The 15,390-nt window shown below is 36.2% G+C and overlaps 1 long non-coding RNA gene and 1 pseudogene across 1 annotated transcript; both read right to left on the bottom strand.

Moving 5' to 3' along the window:
- Nucleotides 1-4,746: 4,746 nt before the first annotated feature.
- Nucleotides 4,747-5,586, bottom strand: LOC107620533 (B3 domain-containing transcription factor VRN1 pseudogene; annotated as a pseudogene).
- Nucleotides 5,587-10,183: 4,597 nt separating this feature from the next.
- LOC148579752 (uncharacterized) lies at nt 10,184-10,611 on the bottom strand. The gene is made up of 3 exons (XR_015902316.1): nt 10,509-10,611; nt 10,334-10,435; nt 10,184-10,252 (listed from the first exon to the last, which is right to left on the bottom strand). It is a non-coding gene; the product is annotated as an uncharacterized LOC148579752 (long non-coding RNA).
- Between the last annotated feature and the right edge of the window lie 4,779 nt (nt 10,612-15,390).

Below are 15,390 nucleotides of genomic sequence, written 5' to 3'. Positions count from 1 at the left end.
GAATGGCTGTAGCGGTGGCGATGGCAGTGGCGGTAGCGACGACAGTGGGGGTAGCGACGGCACGACGACGGCGACGGCGACGGCGACAGCCGTAATTTAGGGTTTCGATCCATGTCACTCAAAGCTAACCGCTGTTTGCATCTTCAGTATGGGCTTTGAGTGGTTTTTGGTGACTATGGGCTTTAAGTGTTTGTTTAAGCTTATAAAATACTGAGATTTTTATTTTTGGGAGTTTTGTAAAATGTCACAAATAGATAATGTTGAGGAGATTTTTAAAAACCTCCACTATAAAACCTCCATCAATTAGTAAGAATCTTGTATTGACATGCTTATGTTAGTTATGAGACATTTGTGTGCCATTAGTTATGGAGAGGAGATATAAAGCTTATCTTACATGCTTTAGCAATGATAACTTTTTAGTTATAATGCTGATAATATAAAACCCTAAGCTATGTGTTAGGCTTTTTCGATTTTTGTGCTTATGTTATTCATATCTAATAGAATTTGTATTTGTATTAATTACTATAGGTGGTAATAATAAACTTGAAGTTGACAAGTGCTTTTCAACTCCTGGAATGGCACCTCATCTTGGAAAGGTATTTTGAATCTGTCATCTAAATGAAGGTGTTTTGGCTGCATCATTTTGATGATCTTTATCCTTTTTCCTTTCTTTCACAGGCGAGGAATAAAAAAACCACAAATTGCTATTGGTTGTAACTCTTACAGTCATGCTTTTGCTAGCATTTCCAGTGATATTTTCATATGTATGGAGAATCAAGACAAACCCCAAGATTGGTACGAACTTTAATTTTGGTTTTGAGCATTGAATTACTCACACAACTATGCTCTTAAATCCTAATCAAAATGAGCTATAAAATTCAGACAGGAAGAACATTCTAATACAGGAGAGCTTGCATGATAGTGAAAGGCAAGTCAAAGGTTTGATAGGCTTGGGAGGTTTAGAAGACAAACACAGTGAAAACATTGCAGTGCCTTTTTATACTTACAGAAGCATTGTAGCAATATGCTTCCTCACAAGCAATCCCAAAATCAGCAATTCTAAGGTGAAAGTCTTCACTAATAAGAACATTCTCTGGTTTAAGATTTCTATGAATGACACCTTGAGAGTGTATATATTCCATCCCACGCGCAATATCCAGAGCAAAAGCAATTAGTTTCTGCATTGAAATAGTTTGACCAGCCACACCCAAGTCAGAAGCAGCAGAGATCAATACCTATCTCCCATCATCACTTCCATCCTCAGGTTTATATACCTGAAATACTTTTTTGTCTTCCATCCTCATTGTAACAAAAATTCCTAAATACTCTTATTCTAGCTTTAACAGCTAGTGCAACAGCTAGTATAAGAATTAAGACTTATTAACTGCATTGTTAGTTTGTCATTATTTCTAGATGATAATGGTATGGCTAGAAGTCAAGATCTATTTGCATTGCTTGCAAATACATTTATCTAGTTATTTTCATTGTTAAGGAGTTTGGACATTGATGAGCGGATATTTTATACGCTTTTTGGGGTTAATTTCATATAGTTTTTAGTGTGTTTTAGTTAGTTTTTAGTTTATTTTCAGTAGTTTTTAGGCAAAATTCATATTTCTAGACTTTACTATGAGTTTGTGTATTTTTCTGTGATTTCAGATATTTTCTGGCTGAAATTGAGGGAACTGAGCAAAAATCTTATTCAGGCTGAAAAAGGACTGCTGATGCTGTTGGATTCTGACCTTCCTACACTCAAAGTAGATTTTCTGGAGTTACAGAACTCCAAATAGCGCGCTTCCAATTGCATTAGAATGTAGACATCCAGGGCTTTCCAGAAATATATAATAGTCCATACTTTGCTCAAGGATAGATGACGTAAACCGGCGTTCAACGCCAGTTCCATGCTGCTGTCTGGCGTCTAGCGCCAGAAACAAGTTACAAGTTGGAGTTCAACGCCAGAAAAGGATCCAAAGCTGGCGTTGAACGCCCAAAACAGCCCTATGCACGTGATTAGCTTGAGTCTCAGCCCCAGCACATACCAAGTGGGCCCCAGAAGTGGATTTCTGCACCATCCATCTTAGTTTACTCATTTTTTGTAAACCTAGTTTACTAGTCTAGTATTTAAACAACTTTTAGAGACTTGTTTTGTATCTCATGACATTTTAGATCTGAACTTTGTACCTTTTGATGGCATGAGTCTCTAAACTCCATTGTTGGGGGTGAGGAGCTCTGCTGTGTCTCGATGAATTAATGCAAGTATTTCTATTTTCCATTCAAACATGCGTGTTCCTATCTAAGATATCCATTCGAACTTCAATATGAATGTGATGAACGTGACAATCATCATCATTCCTCCACGAATGCGTGCCTGACAACCACTTACGTTCCACCATAGAATGAATGAATATCTCTTAGATCTCTTAATCGGAATCTTCGTGGTATAAGCTAGATTAATGGCAGCATTCAAGAGAATCCAGAAAGTCTAAACCTTGTCTGTGGTATTCCGAGTAGGATTCAGGGATTGAATGACTGTGACGAGCTTCAAACTCGCGAGTGCTGGGCGTAGTGACAGACGCAAAAGGATAGTAAATCCTATTCCGGTACGACTGAGAACCTGCAAATGATTAGCCGTGCGGTGACAGCGCACCTGGACCCTTTTCACTGGAAGGATGGATGGTAGCCATTGACAATGGTGATCCCCCAACACACAGCTTGCCATAGGAGGACGTGCGTGCGTGAATCAGAAAATAGAGGAAAGCAGAATTTCAGAAGACAAAGCATCTCCAAAACTCCAACTTACTCTCCATCAGTGCATACAAGTATAAATTGTGTTCTGCCCTTTTATTCCTTGCAATCAAATTTGATAAGTGAATTATTTTATTGTTTTTCTGAATAAGAGTTACAAGATAACCATAGATTGCTTCAAGCCAACAATCTCCGTGGGATCGACCCTTACTCACGTAAGGTATTACTTGGACGACCCAGTGCACTTGCTGGTTAGTGGTACGAGTTGTAAAAAGTGTGATTTACAATTCGTGCACCAGACATAAGTCTGTATTTTATCATGTTATTTTTAATATTTTGTAGTTGTAATTAATGTGATTGGAAAATAATGATAATGTGCTATATTTTGTTTTAAAGTATTTCTTTTATTTTAATTTTCTTCTACATTTTTAATGTCTTGCTTAAATATTTTTTTAATAATAAATAATTAGTAGTGTAATAATAGTGTAGATTAATTTTTAAAAATTATATTGACAGGTTTGAAACCTCCACAGAATAGCTATTATTTTTAAAATGAAAAAATCTTTTTGTGGGAGATTTTAAACCGCCACAAACATTGACCAAGAACTGCTACAAAAGTCTAATATAAAACCCCACTAAATACACACAAAATATCCACTAAATAGATTGTGGAGGTTTTTAAAAATCCCCACAAAAGACCTCGTGGCACCTCAAATTTTGGAGATTTTAGAAACCTCCACAAATTATTTGGTGGGGGTTATAAACCTCCACAAATAAGAGAAAAAATTGTCACAAATAAATAAAAATCTTATAGTGAATGAACTTGATGAAGTTTGAAAAAAGAAAATTTTGTACAGAGTATAAATAGAAAAAGAGTCTGAGGCATATGATCCACAGTAATAAGAAAACATTCTTCTCTCTTTATACATTAAAATAATATAAATAATCTCTTTTCTTTATTTCTCCGTGGATTTTAAATTTACAATATATAATATTAGTAAATATATTAATCATCTCTATTATATTGAGATAGTAATTGTGGTGAATACTACTACTATAGTTATCTAATTATACTTCTTTATTTTATATTTATTACCTCTTCCTTATTTATTTATTTTATAACACGTTATCAGCACGAGACTCTGGTAACAAACTTTTATTATGTCGAAACTCTCTCAACTTGAATTTAATGCTCTTGATATATCTGAAAACAACTACTTATCATGGATATTAGATGCTGAAATCCATCTTGATTCAATGGATCTTGGAGCACTACAAGAAACATCTTTAAAATCGACGGCCAAATCAACGGCTTAGCCCTCGATAATATTAAATTTTGACGGCAAAATGAACGGCGGAGGTGGTCGCTATAAAGCTTGTCGATTTTTCAAAATTCTAATAAAATCGACGGCTTGCCTAGCCGTCGATAATAATTTAATAAAATCGACGGCTTTACTGTCTATAATATGAATTTGAGAAATTTACATTCTTACTAAAATTGACAACGTTGCCATCGATATTTGATTCAATAAAATCGACAATGTTTTCATTTATAATATGCTTACTAAAATTGACAACATTACCGTCGATATTTGATCCAGTAAAATCGACACAGTTGTCGTCGATTTTATTATTTAGATATCAATAAATTCTTTGTCTATATTTGGGTTTTCTTGTCTATTTTAAAATTAAAAAGTGACAACCATTCTGTCGATTTTAATAGATATGTTTTAATTATTTTAATCGACACAGAACTCTTCGAAGTCCTTTTTTTATATGAGAGTGCCTCCATCTTAATTCAAGAAAATATGCAAAGCAGATTTTAGTATTGCAATGTAATGAAACAAGATTTTTCATTTGTCAAATATAACATTACATATGGCAGATAACTCACCAATAACTTTCAATATGTTAAATTAAAAACAATCAAGATGACTATGTTTGTCTAAATTACATATCGCGGATAACTCACCAAATGTAACATCTTAGGGACCCTTAATTCCTTCATGGCATCAGATAAAATTTTGGTTCAAATGCTTTTGCTTCGTTGACAACCTTTTCTCTTTCCTCAGCCGTCACGGTTCTTTTCCTTGCAGAAGCACTTTCATACAATCTAATGCGCATTTCTCTCTCCTCTTTTTGTTCATCAGAAGCTTCCTGGCCTTTTGCACTTCCTGAAATGTATTGACCATAAAATTCAAGGTTTTGATAACTAAATCCTAGAAACAAAAGTTAGTTATAACTTAATTATAGCTTACCAGGTTTAGATTTTCGCTTCTTTCTTGCAGTTTTTTTGGCCTTTTCCTCGAAAGAAGCACACAATTTCAGTTCATCAGTAGATTTTTTAAACTCAATTGCATTAAATTGAAGACCTATATCTCTGGCACTTTTCGTAGGAAGAGCATTCCTGCCCTCACCCCAGTTTACACTATTAAGTTTGGACCCGTTAAATAGATTCTGCAAGGCTGGTTTGGATTCAGTGAAGTCTTCATCTTCCATTTCTTCAAAAATTTTGAGGCAATTCGCAAAGTAAGATCCTTCATTGCTGCTTCGTGTGGGTGATTGATAATTTATCTCAGCAGTAGCCAAATTAAAAATGTGAACACTGAAATTCAACTTTCCTTCGTATCTGAAAGCTAAAAGGTATCCAACACCGATGGAATAGCGCTGAACAAATTCTGCCCAACCATCAATGAACCAAAATTTGTTGTCTACCTTTTTCAGTCCCACATGCCACGAACTACCCTCGGGAACAGATAGGTTAACAAAGGAGGAAAGCTCACCCCCATATTTTCTCAGAAAATTATCTGGTACTCTCTGCAATTCACAAATCAGGTTACGCATATTAAATTGGAGATCATATATTGATTCATTTCAAACATGCAATGTTCTATGTTCTGAAATCCATTTCAACAAGTTCAGCTTTAAGGCAAGTGAAATTCAAGATAATGAAACTCTTCAACCTGAACTAGAACACTTGAAAATAATGTGAATAGTGAAGCTCAAATCAAATGCCAAATATAGTCATACAGATATCACATACAGGCTCTGAAAAGATGCCAAATATTTCTTAGGTTTAAGTATTAAAAACAAGTGTCTATTTAATATGCAAAATTGCAAATAACATGGAACATACTACAATACTAAGGCAACAATGTGGGAGTGGGACATTCAATAATTAACTAGGCCTTATCTCATTTGGTAAGACTGGAAACTTCTACACAAGTCAAATAATGCAATTGAGAAAGATTAAAAATTATACTATCAATTAAACAATTGATCTGATAACACCCCTCATTCTTTTTTACATTGATCATGTCAAGGAAAAATGCATAATGCACAGACATTGCAAAATAACAAGACACTGGTGTAATTTGACCATTACAGATTTCAAAACCTTAGATAAATTACATGCAAAATGTAAAAGCTATTCACTCCTATATCAAACATCCTAAGTGAACTCCATAGAAACCTCACTTGCCTGCTTACCAAATAATGAAAAAATTAGTGATACAATGTGCTCCTCCAATTCCTCTTGGTACCTTTTTTCTTGTTCTTTTTATTGACAGGAACCTGAACAACAAAGCACACAACCTGAATTTCAGTCCCATGGACCCATATTTTACTAAGGTAAATACAAGAAAGTCAAGTACTAATAAAGTCAAGTAAATGGTTCATATCAAATGCTGAAGTTTATCTATCAATATATCATATTCTTCTGTATTATACAGTAGAGTTCGTAATTAGATAGAGATATACCTTTAATGGCTTCTGAAGCATGGAAAACTATGAAGTTCTTTGAAAGAGAGTAAATCTTTGATAAAAACAGTGATTCATGTTATTGAGGATCAACTGAAAAGCATGCATTTTAAAATAATAAGCATTTTAGGATGTCTAGTTTAGGCAAACAAACCATTATTCTTCAATATTATTAGTTCATACAAGTATAAGCACAAAGAAATAGAAATATATATATATTAAAATTATCACACATACACTCAGTCTCTTGAAAATCATTTTCATCAAATCAACAAGATGCATCCTTTAGGACAGATATTAGACAGCAACTGAAGTGATGACCCAGAAATTTACAAGCTGGACTTCATCCAACCACTGAAACTCATTTCTGTTTTCTCTTTTCTGCAACTTAAGCTCTACTCGGCAAAGGTAATTGCAGTGTACTGGCAGAGCAAAATTGATTTTGCTGCAACTTTTTATGCTACACTTTCACAGTCCTATCAGCAGAAAGGGAGCATAAGTTGGACTGTAAAGCTAAAGCAGGAATCTCCCTTAAGTTTAGCAGCAACACAGAAGATTATCAAGTTTATAGTGTAATACCCTAACTACCAAAGCTCACGCTTCCGGCTGCGCAACTCTGATAGCTCGGACATTACGACGACTTTTATAATATTTAATACTAAAATATGAGCCTGTTTAAAACTTTAAACCGCAATACCGTTCCCAAAAATACTTTCATCCGATGACATACATCCATAAATACCATACAACTTACAAAACTCATAAAGAGTACATCCATATATATGTACAAATATATATATATAAATAATATTACAAACATAATCCAATACAATCCCTATCCCTCTTACAGATTATATCAAGATAAAGGCAAGGGTACAATAAACCATAACTAAAACAATATAGAGCATCTCAACAACAACTAAATGAACTCTTCGTAACTTCTGCGCCCATATCCTGAAAGGGGAAAAATGTAGGGGGGTGAGAACATCATCCTCGAAAGGGTTCTCAGTAGAGGGTTTTTGGGAATTACTGTAATAGGATACGTGAAGATAACCGCACCAGTGATTCATAATCGTCTTATGCCTCTTTTCAAAAACAACGGTTTACAATAGAAGTAAAGTCGGAAACCTTTTCGGAAAGAAGAACCGTTCAATTCTCAAAAACTCAAAAGCCTTTCAAAACGGTTTATCTATGCGGAACCAAAATAGCCTTTCATAATTTTATTCCAAACCAGAAACACAAAAGTGAAATCAACCATCGGTTCACCTCATTCCAACCACGGCCCTAGGTCCAAACAATCCAACCAGCAACCAATCACCACAGTCCAACAGAGTCCCAGTAGCAAACACAAATAGAAGGATGCAAGCACAAACAAACAATTATTACAAGTAGAACAGTTAGCAATTAATCACATAGGCAAACCAAGTATAATATGCACACCCAACCAATGTCACACAAATGCATATGATGCATGCCTGTCCCTAGTGGCTGATGATATCATCTGTCGGTTACCAAGCCAACCCGACGTGTCCGGTAGCTAACCCGGACACAGTCTCTCTGGTGCGCTTTATTATCATTAGAGGGTATCTGCGCCCTGTCGCCATTAGAGGGTATCTGCGCCCTATCACCATTAGAGGGTACCTGCGCCCTATCGCCATTAGAGGGTATCTGCGCCCTGTCGCCATTAGAGGGTATCGGTGCCCTGTCACCTTTACAACCAGAGAGAAAACACAAGCATACTCGCATACAACATTCATCTCAGCCATCCGGCTTAAATTCACAATTCATTCGATTGCATACATGCATTTATACTCAACCATGGATCACCATCCATCTCAGCCATCCGGCTCACGGTTCAATCCAGAACCAGCCAATTTATCAATAAATACAGCCCTTCGGCTTAAGTTCATAATGCATAATCAGCCATACGGCTCACAACTCATTCGGCAATTAGCCATAGTTCAATAGCATACACGGCCATTCCGGCTCACAACAAAACAACACTTCCACCATTCAACATCATCAAATTCATAAAACTGGCATTTAAGCCATAAGTCACTTTTCTCAAGCCATTTCACTTTGAAATCAAATTTCAACTCTTTTTAGCCTTGGCTTTAAAGATCTCATTTCTCAAATCATCTCAGGCTCATAAGCCAAATTTACTCAAAGTGAGTTCCCTTTTTAAAACAAAGCCACTCTCGGCATTCTCTTTCCAAAACTTCCAAAACCATGGAAAGTTAAAGATTCATTTTGGGAACATTCAAAATCACCCATCCCACAATGGGATTTTATAACAAAGTTTCTCGATAGAGTCCCAAGTCTTTAGGGGAGAGTAGCATAACTCATTTCGCCGAATTCATTTAAAATCATTAAAACCTTGGCTTTCCGATTTGAGTAATAAAATAGGATCTAAGCCAAACCGAGTCACGTAATCATTTACTTCTTTCAAAGCCGTTTCCTTTACTTAGGCAAAACCAGCTTCAACCCCCATGATAAATTCTAAAGCGTTTCAACTGTTCAAAATTGTTTTAGTCTTGCAAAAGTTCAGAGTTCAAAGAGTACTTAAAACCTTTCTCAAAACATTTCAAAATAAAACTTGTCAATAGACATTCAGGTTCTTTCAAAGTCATTGAAACTTCTTTAATTGAAACCCCCAAGTCAAATTCAAAGGCATAAACCCTTTTCGCATTCAAACAGCTTTAAAACACAAGTTTCATCTAAATAACTTTCTCTTGAAAGAGATACAATGCCTTTCTTAAGAAGCAAAACTAAATCACAATTTCCCCTTTACTAACTCATTTCGAAAGCATGAATCATCCTTTTCTTGATAATTCAAATAAAATAGCAGAAGTCTTTAACTCATCATTTTTCAGACAACATTTCAATAAAGACTCGGATTTTATAGAAATTTCGGCAGCACCTCCCCTAAAACTTGGACTTTTGCCACCCGGTTCGGGTCCCAACTAAACCGTTTCTCATTCCTTTTCAACAGCTCAAAACCAGAAATCAATTCAAAAGCAAGCTAAATCCAAGAGTCGCCTCAATGGCATACCTCAAGAAAACCATTTCAAAAATCAACTCAATATCAACCGATTTAACTCATTTATAAAGCTTTAAAGAATCGGTTCAGCAATAAATCATTTATCAAAACCAAATCAATTAAAGCAACCCAGGCTGAATTTCAAGAGTATTCTATCTTTCACATCGTCAAAATAATTGACTCAATTCAAACCAATCCTCAACAGATTAAACTCATATTTCAAATCTTTAAAGAATCAACTTTAAAACATTACATTTCACAAAGCCGCACAACAATTCAGCCAAGCTAACATTCATAAGCTTTCGAAACAATCAAATAATACATAAGGCCGATACAATCACCAAATACACATTTTCTCACATCAGTATCCATATGTAATAATTCCAATACATAAAGTATAGTTTTAGAAAGCGCCCCTACCTCAAAATGCAATTCCATAACCCAAACGCCTCACAGAGTCCTTTCCGTCTCATCCCGAAATCAACAACCAAAATCCCGGCTCTGCTTGTTTTTCGCAATAGACGAAACAGCCTCAACACCACATATAAGCTCGATTACTACTTTTTAACACATCAATATCGTGGAAATCTTAAAACTCATAACTGAAAACAAATGGCAAGGATTCCGAGGTAAAAACACTTACTGAAATAAAAGGAATGGCACAGCAGCCTCCGCAACACTTATGAGACACGCAAACATCGGAACTCAAACCTACATTACCAAGCCTCAAGGTCTTTAACCAAACACAACCAAACGCTAAAGCAGGGGTTTTTCGAAACGAGAAATACTCACTGAATTAGCAAAACGAAGCAGCCGCAACTCCAAATCGACCCGGCAGCGGCTCCGTCAATAACCCCAAGTGACAATCGCGAGCAAAAACCCCGGTGACGGCAACTGTAATAACCACGCGGCATTAACAACCCTTCCAGAATTCCAGAAGAATAGAAACCAAACTCAGAACTCTTACCGGCGGTGGAACACGGTGGAAGCAGGGTCTCAAGTGGCAGAAGCTCAGCCCGGAGCTCCGGCGGTCAGAAACACAGAGGCGCAGCTTCACAGCAACACCTGCGGTGACCAGAATCCTTCTCTGGTAGCAGTGAGACCCCCAATAGCGCAGGCGTGGCTCACTCTGCTCCATAGCACAGCGGCGGTGATGGTTTGACAGCAGGTTCATGGCGTCACAGGGAGCTTCGGCGGCGGCAAATCGGTGCGACGTGGTAGTGCGACAATGATGGCTTCACAGACGAGACTAGGCACGGCGGTTCCAAGCCCTCAGCCCCCTTCTCACTCGCGTACCCTCTCTCCCCGTGTCTCAGATTTGACGGGTCAACAGAGGTGGAGGCGGCGTGAGCTCCCTCTCGTCTTTGCGATTCTCCTCAGGCGACGGAACGGGTGCTGGATGGCAGAACTGCGACTAGGCAGGGCGAAAGGCGTGGCTTCGACGGCGGCGCTCCTCGCGTGCGGCAGAGCGCGACGGCAATGAAGCCTCATCTCCCTCCTTCGCGTCTCTCTCCTCTCCTGGCGACAGCAACAGCGACGGCATTTCTCGCCGGCACCGCACCATCCCTCTTCTCCGATTCCCCTTCCCCGACTCTGCCTTCCCCTTTCTTTGCTTCGTTTCTTTCTTTCTTTCTTTTTTTTTTCCTTTTGCCTCTGCGTGTGGGTGTCTAGGGTAGAGGGGCAGCAGCTGCTGCTGCTGAGTGTGGGTGGAGGGAACCGGGTCGGGTAACGGGTCACTGGGTTAGGGTTTCATTTTTGAAAATTAGGGTTAGGGTTACTTTTGTAATTTCAAATAAAAGTAAGGGTAATATAGTAATTGAAACCCAATTTAAATCCAACGCTAATTATATATAGAAAATACTATTTGCTCACCAATTTCACAAATTATTTTCAATAAAATATCCAAATCAAATAATTAGGAGTAATATAATTAAATCATTTATTTTCCAAAGTAGTAGTATTAATATTGAAAATATTTTTAATTCAAATCATATAGAAATCCTTATTATTTCACAACTACCAACTTTATACTCTGAATATAGAAAATAATCCAATAATTGTGAAATTGGATAATAACCATAACTTATCTCAAATCCCATAAATCAAAACTTGCCTTAATTATCTTTAATAAAATGATTTCTAAAATTAAGGCAATAAATAATTATATGATTTGAGACTTGATCATAAAAAGACTTTTCAAAGGTTCTGGGTCTTACATTCTACCCACCTTATAAAAATTTTCGCCCTCGAAAATTGATACAAAATGAAAGAAATTCCATAACAGTTCACCCTTGAACATATTTAAGGAAGAAGCAAAAATATCTCAAAATATAATCATATATACGGTTTCCAAATACTTTGATTGTCATAAGCATAAGGGTGTAAAGGTAGGAGTGTGATTGCAAAGCAAACGTTACAAGGTAGGCTCGATGCAAAAGATAACATGGGTCAATCATGTGATAGTAGGGCAAAGCATCAAAGGCTATAAAACAGGATGGAGTTAAAACGATGTGCTCAATATCCGCACACTAATCTCATATCGACCTCAAGGTTTCAACTTTCTAACTCAATCAAGCACTTTACAATCCCATACTCGATCACAAGCCTTACAACCGCAAACCCGTCCGCAAGGGACAAAACACCCACAACTCATAACGTTGCACACCTACCGCTTCAACTTCCGTATACACATATCACGCCTTAAAGAACTAACGCATCGCGTTACTACGTCTACAAGTCGCACGTGATATCAAAATAATTCTCGAGTCTACTCAGAAGGATACAAGACTTTAGAAAGGAGAGTCAAATGTCAAGGATAATACTCAAAGATTTGGGAGAATGTATCTAGGTCCAGATAAACAAGAACTCTCAAGAAATGAAGTTTCCTAGACTCAACTCAATTGGCAACTTCAAAGATGACCCTTGGATCGAAGAAGTTCAATAGGATCAATAAGAAGAAAATCATTGCATCAGTTTGAACAAATTCAAGCTGAGTCGAAGAAGTATGAGGTTCACAAAAGAGAATATCTCAAACCCAAGGCAAAGCTCACAAAACTCAAGAGCATAATTAAAAGTACTTCTGAATACATTGTTCTTAAAAGAATCGAAAACTTGTAGGAAAATCACTTCGCAGTTTAAAAGAAAAGTTAAGCAACAAGCCTCCTTCAAGAGAAAAATAAAAGCATAAACGTGGTTTTGCTTTTAATACGTTTTCATGTTGAAGTAGATCATGTAGAGTTTTAAGAACAAAATGCACACAGGTTTGGCTAAGAGCAAAAATATTTCCTCAACTATTTTAGAAAGATAGTTAGGTGCACAATCTTAACCAAAAGTAGTTCAGAAGACTCGGAAGAAAATCAAATGCTTGTTCAAAAATTCTCAAAGTCCATATTCAAACAAGCGTGTATAACATTTATAGCAAGGACGAAAGAGGAAGTTAAACTCTTTTTAGAAAAGAAATTCCGAGGTAAAAATTTACTTACAATCTGGTAAGGAAATAAGTGGTGCGTTACAAACAAACCGGTTTTCACTAAACAAGGAAGCTTTTCAAAACTTCATTTAAAATAGCGCATGCCGATTTTTAAATTAACTTCATCAAAATTGAACAATGGTTCCAATATCAATCAAGCAACAGAAAGTAAACTCCGTTTAATATTTCTTCAAAGAGAATTCAAAACTTCTTTAAAAGATTCAAAACAAGACTCCAAAAGTGTTCTTGAAATCACCATCTCAAAAGAATATTCAAGAAAATTAGCATTGTACTTAAAAGGAGTCAAGCCATGCAAGAAAGAATCTTAAATCAATGTAGTTCAAGCAAGATCCAATAGGTATGAGAAATCAAACAAGCTTTCAATTGATCCAAAAGAATACAAAAGTCATAGAAAAAGACAACTCAATCATTTGTAATTTCTCAATGATAAATCTTTGACTAAAAACTCTTGTAAAGATAATGGGAGAATAAACAATGCACTAACTTGAAACGAATCAAACTAACTCATATACGAATGAGTTTCACAAAAAGAAAAAAAACCAAGATCAATGGCAATATTCACAAGATGTAAAAGATCAGTCAAAAACAAGGTCAAACATGACATTCATGGAGATGGAAGATTTAATAGAGAATTTAGTCCGTTCATAGGAAGAAAGCTATGAGTCCAACATTTTCAAAAGAATAACAACGGCATAAGCCATGTAGTATGCTAAATCAAACTCAAATCAAAATGAATTGAGTAAAGTTTATCAAACGAAACTCAACCGAGACAAAAGTGGTAAATCCTTTCTTTTCAAAATTTTGAAAAATACCCCAAATACACAATCAAATGAAGATGTGCGTTGGCACTATAGTAAAATTACTAGAAAGTCAAATTGTATTTGAAGTAAATGCAGTTCTGCAAACCAGTAAAAGTACAGGTGATGTATTAGAAATAAATAGTTGTTAAATTGTATAAGAAATCTCCAAAGTTCCACATATAGATAAGTGTATATCTAGTCAACAGCAATTTTTATAAAAATCTCAAAATTAGCTGTAATCACTGTCAAATAAGAGGAAAACTGAATCAACAAGTTCTCTAAGAATGAACTCGGAACCCAGAGTTAAAAGTCACAGCACATTAAGACAAGTTCAAGACTATATCAAAGAATACTTGAATAAAGAAGAACTCAAACAGAGGAAGATAGATGCAACAAGGATCTTAAACCAGCATATGCACTTAAGGTCAAACAAGAATGCATATGGATAGAGGAATAGAGTTGAAAAATCAAACTACTTTTCAAAAAGGACTAGCAAACAAGAACTTCAAGTTAGGATATAAAAGAACAGGTCGACTCGAACAAAATTCAAGACACACAACTGAATAGCCTCGAGAAATAGTTTCCAACTTTTCCAAAACCCGCGATTCGCTTTACTCAAAACTCGGATTTCATCTATGATAAGCCATCAGTGCTTTCATATACATAATTCACTAGTATTAAGCCGGCCAAACTTAATACCACGAATTATGCAATGCAAGACTAACAACGTTAATCAATAGACTGTCATGTGCATAAAGCTCTAATTCTGGTCATTCGACAAGACCTAATACATGACAAACACTCAGAGTATGCAACTAAAGCATAGTCGGTCCATTCCTCAGGCTCTACAGGAAGGACTGCTCTGATACCATAATGTAATACCCTAACTACCAAAGCTCACGCTTCCGGCTGCGCAACTCTGATAGCTCGGACATTACGACGACTTTTATAATATTTAATACTAAAATATGAGCCTGTTTGAAACTTTAAACCGCAATACCGTTCCCAAAAATACTTTCATCCGATGACATACATCCATAAATACCATACAACTTACAAAACTCATAAAGAGTACATCCATATATATGTACAAATATATATATAAATAATATTACAAACATAATCCAATACAATCCCTATCCCTCTTACAGATTATATCAAGATAAAGGCAAGGGTACAATAAACCATAACTAAAACAATATAGAGCATGTCAACAACAACTAAATGAACTCTTCGTAACTTCTGCGCCCATATCCTGAAAGGGGAAAAATGTAGGGGTGTGAGAACATCATCCTCGAAAGGGTTCTCAGTAGAGGGTTTTTGGGAATTACTGTAATAGGATACGTGAAGATAACCGCACCAGTGATTCATAATCGTCTTATGCCTCTTTTCAAAAACAACGGTTTACAATAGAAGTAAAGTCGGAAATCTTTTCGGAAAGAAGAACCGTTCAATTCTCAAAAACTCAAAAGCCTTTCAAAACGGTTTATCTATGCGGAACCAAAATAGCCTTTCATAATTTTATTCCAAACCAAAAACACAAAAGTGAAATCAACCAT

This window comes from Arachis ipaensis, chromosome B10, assembly GCF_059453495.1.
Source record: "Arachis ipaensis isolate K30076 ecotype BB chromosome B10, ASM5945349v1, whole genome shotgun sequence".
Taxonomy (NCBI): Eukaryota; Viridiplantae; Streptophyta; class Magnoliopsida; order Fabales; family Fabaceae; genus Arachis; species Arachis ipaensis.
This window is presented reverse-complemented; position numbering and strand designations above follow the sequence as displayed.